This window comes from Octopus bimaculoides, chromosome 1 (assembly GCF_001194135.2).
Source record: "Octopus bimaculoides isolate UCB-OBI-ISO-001 chromosome 1, ASM119413v2, whole genome shotgun sequence".
Classification (NCBI taxonomy): Eukaryota; Metazoa; Mollusca; class Cephalopoda; order Octopoda; family Octopodidae; genus Octopus; species Octopus bimaculoides.
The window spans coordinates 12240519-12245295 of record NC_068981.1 but is presented as its reverse complement, the minus strand read 5'-3'; the positions used below and the strand labels follow the sequence as shown (position 1 = coordinate 12245295).

General features: G+C 35.3%; 1 protein-coding gene across 3 annotated transcripts in view; it reads left to right on the top strand.

The window, feature by feature from the left end:
* Positions 1-4777, top strand: part of LOC106877749 (beta-1,3-galactosyltransferase 1) — an 84749-nt gene that overhangs the window by 75672 nt on the left and 4300 nt on the right. Inside the window, exon 1 of one of the 3 annotated variants that reach the window (XM_014926758.2) lies at positions 1853-2049. The exons of the other annotated variants lie outside the window; for them this stretch is intronic. The gene's annotated coding sequence lies outside the window, so the exon portion shown is untranslated. Of the gene's footprint in view, positions 1-1852; positions 2050-4777 lie in introns of those variants that run through there. 3 annotated transcript variants of the gene reach the window in all.

Here is a 4777-nt window from a genome sequence, read left to right as displayed (position 1 = left end):
ATATATATATATATATATATATATATATATACACACACACGCACACATATATATACGCATATATACATAGATTTACTTCAGTTTATTGCACTTTCGTACATTCTATTTAATTTTTGCTTTAGTTCTACCATATTTATTATATATTCATTCTGTTTTTACATATTACCTTGTCTTAGCGAAAGCGAAATATTGTTTTCACTCGTGTCTTTTTTGTTTGTTTGCCCATGCACAACATATCTCAAGAACTGCAGAATGGATTGCGATGAAACTTTCAAGACTGTTTGGCGTTGTGACTGGCACGAATTGATTAAATGTTGGGATCGATCCGGCACCGGACAAAGACTCTGGATTATTTGTTATATTTACTTCACATGATTACGATATTACGTCCACTTTCGTGTCTTTCTCAATATTCTCCCTTTAGGTTGCTTCCAGAATTTTATTTTCGCTTGTCTGTTATTAATTTTTCTCGCGTCTCGATGTTAGCAGAAACTAATAGATAAAGAAATCAAACTACATAAACAAACGACAGTAAAACCGTTCAGAAATTAAATAACAGTAAAATATTTTTTATAATATATATAATATATATATATATTTATAATTCTACTTATATGATGCTTTATTCTTGCTGGATATTAATATCATTTTAATAATATTTATATTTTCATGTCTATGAAAGAAAGAAGATTGACTATACGAGAATTTTGTATTAATCACAATTGTTTCGATACATCTTGCATTGACTGCTCTTGGTTTGGGATACTCAACAACTGGTTCAGAAGCATTCGGTGGTGCAGGGCTACCTTGTTGGATGATACATAAATACAATCCGTTAAAAATGACTGTTCCGCAATGAAACTCTCCGTTTTGTAGAAAGAAAAAAAACAGCCAGACGGATGAAATATCTTCATTCATAGAGAAGATCAAAAATAAAATCGCAGATGACAAAAAGAGAAACGAACACGCAATCCAGCGAGAAAAGTATTAAAATAGCCGTTAACAGATACGGAAATATAAACGCCCTGGGGCAAGCTGCATTGTGCGAGTACACTCGCTCATCCGAGCATCCGCAAAAATGTGAGCATACGTACACGTGAGATTTGCTGCACTCATGATCACAAAGCGAGTTAGTTATCTACTTGGTGTTTATAAGAATGGAGCGGTTAAAAGTGAACGTAAATCATCCATAACTTAAAGGAAATTAAGTTAACGGTTTAAAAAATTCATTCTCACTGCAATGTACGAAAGTACATTTATATGCGTGAAGGCATCTCGAAAGTCGTTCAGAAATTCTATTAATTATCTTCCCGTTAGTCCACAGAATAGACAGGGATTCCTCGGAGCAGAGACGGCATCTCCTGGAAATTATATTGTATGGTTTCGCATACCTTACTATGTACCAAATAATACTGTACTTCGTTTTATCCTCCTTCAGTCACCATAAAAATATGCCAATGATGTTGAATGTCTCTTATTGATTGTTTTACAGTTGGCAGCATGGCTACGATAACGATTCTTAAATGAATCAGCCGTCTACCCAATGTAAACATAGGGCCCTCCCCTTTATATATATGATTTCTCCTCATACAGAGATTCATCAAAGGACATTTTGATTTTTCTCTGCATATTTGTATATGAGGCAGTCTTGACTCCATTTATCGGCGTAGTTACCGTGCTAGCTGCATCAAGTTTGTGAAACATAGACATGGTCTATAGATATAATTCAAATTATATATCAGTGTAAACGATGATACTATTTAATTTTATCTTATCATTCTATTTTGTTTTTACTTTTTGTTTCTTTTATTCATATTTACTTAATTTTAGAGCTTGTGATTCATAGATACTTTCATTATACCTCAGTTTATGCTTGGCAACGGAGAATACGCTACGCTTATCAAAATGTAATGTTTATATAAGTAAGGGAAACGCCCGTGAAAACAGATTAGTTTTTGAAGCGTCATCTGTGGAGATGCATTGTAATTGTTCGTAAACTATCACACCTGTCAAGTATGGATGCATGAGTGTGGAAATGATCGTTCTCAAGTAAGTGCCTGACTAACTACAACTTCTGCTTCTCATATTTTCAGGACACACACACACACACACACATACACAATACACATACGCACATACACATACGCCCCCCATATATATATATATATATATATATATATATATATATATATATATATATGGGATACGGTGAATAAATTGTCGTCTAAATTACGCAAAATGAAAATAAATTTGACATTTCATATTAACAGATATATTTACAAAAGTTACCTAAAAGTTTATTGAAGTACTAAAGAGTAAATTTATTCAATAAAATCCTCTTAGCTTTAGCTTTGACCATTGTCTCCAAACGACTTCGGAATCTCCTGCTGTTCTTATGGACGCTCTCCTTGTATAAGTTGTTGAATTGGGCTGTAATGTTTTTCTTCAATTCATCTTTGGTGTTACAAAGAGTTTTGTTTGTCTCTCACCTAGCTGCACCGCACACCTAATAATCAAGGGCATTGAAATCTGGTGAGTTGGGTGGCCAAGTGTTAGGGGTGATGTGGTCGCATCAATTGTCTGACAGACATGGCTGGGTTCTCCTGCATATAGTCATCCAGTAGCCACCTTCTTGACCCAGACCAGCTCTACTACCTCATGGCAATTCATATAGGCCTCCGAGTTGTGTCTGAGGCCGTGTGGGGATATTGAATGGAGGCATAACATCTCCATCACTAATGATCACTAGAAACGACATGGGGACGACTGGATGCTTGATTTTCATCACTCTCGGTACATGTTTTGCGGACACGTTAAGCCAACGTTTGTTCTGTTGTTCACCATCTGATCCTGGCGTAAATTCTCCTCCTCTAAGAAAAACCAAAGTCTTGCGGGGATGTTTAAATTTGTTCAAAAGCTTCGTAGCGTGGTGTTTCCTCATTTCCTTGATGATGTGCGATAAAAATTGACCCTTTTTCTCAACTTGCATGAGGAATACCGAATGTCTTCATGCATTACCTGCCTGATAAGAAATTCAGACACTCCCATTTCCGTGGTGATGGGCCTGATTAACTTGGAGGGATTGTTGTTAATCATGGCCTGGGTCTCACCAACAAATTCATTAATACTTTTCTGATCAGAACACTCGGATTCAATTCTCCGAGCTGCTGCACTCTTAGCAATCACAATTTGACTCATCCAACCCTTTCTAAATACTCTACACTGTCCTCAGATTGACAACCAAATACTCCGAAATGTTGGTATAGGGGTTTCTTGTGCAAATGCCAAGCGGTATAACATGTCGTTTCCAAATTTATAGTGAACTGCGTAATGGTACTGTTTTTCTTACAAATTGTACCCTACTATACTATATAGTCGACAAATCAGTAACAAACAATGGGCATGCTCGAAATAAAAAATATAAAATGCCGACAATTTACCGAAAAGGTGTTGTCGGCCACCGAAGCGCCAAAGCGACGATGCCGGGATTGCGAGCGCGCGGAGATTGCGGGCACCACCGCCACGACACCCGGAGTTGAAGCCACGGTTCCGTCGCGGGCGAGCGGGACGGACACGGCACCGGTCATTCGGTGACGTCGCGTCGCCTGTGGTGGATCGGGAAGTGACGATATATGCACATATGTGTATATATATATATATATATATATATATATATATATTAATATATATATGTGTGCGTGTGTGTATGTATATGCAAATATGAAACAAGTAAAAGATAAAATAAGTACATATATATATATACATATATGAGAATATGTTTTGAGTTCTGAATTTGCACGTGAAAAACAGCATTTTGTGACTTAAATTCTGTAACAGATTTATTCAAATATCAAACCCGTTTCGATGATTTGTTGCTGATTAGAATATAACATAATATAATGAAATATAGGATTTAAGAGACTGTAAAATTACAAAAAAACAATTCTGGAAAATATGTTGCAACGATCATATATTCAAATATTCAGAAAACTTTCATTGAGTTGCACAGAGAGAGAGAGACAGTAACAGAAGTTTCAATATTCGATAAAGATTTAGCAAATATATTTGATGAACGTTCAGCCATATTGCGTTTTTATTAAACAAAAGAAATAGAAAAAGTTAGAGCACAACAAAAGATAGGTTTCGTTACTACTCTTTCTATCGTAGGGCATTAAGGAGTTCCATAAAACCTCAATATGATTAAAATTAACAAATTTCTGATTACGTAGCTTCTTATTCTCCTGGTTTTTTTTATTCTCTTCTTGTGAGTTACATGTGTATATTTAGGGGTAGCGAGTGGGACCATGTTGGTATGGTGAATCGATATACACAGCGAATAATGTTCTCTATGGTTTTAAATTTAGTACTTTAGTGTTTTGTTGTATTATTCTAAATACACTGACGAATAGATATATTCTTAATAATGAATCTCCAATATCTTGACCTAAGTTCCCTTACCTTAAATTTCCTCTAGCCACTCCTTAGGATATTGTCCTTCCATTTTCATTTTTATTTCTATATATATTTGTTCTTTTTTCTTATCTCTTTTTTCTTTTTTTCTTCTCTTGCTTGATTTACCCCTAACCTGCTGTCCCATACTACTTAATCTACATTCCTCTAAATTGAAATTACTGCTATCTTACCCCTACCAATTAGAATATATAGAAATTAAATTCCAGTTTGATTCACTAGACTGTTGATTAACAGCCCAGTCAAGATGGTATTTTTCTTCATCTCCTACTCTTGTATTTACACACATCTACAAAATGACTTCCTA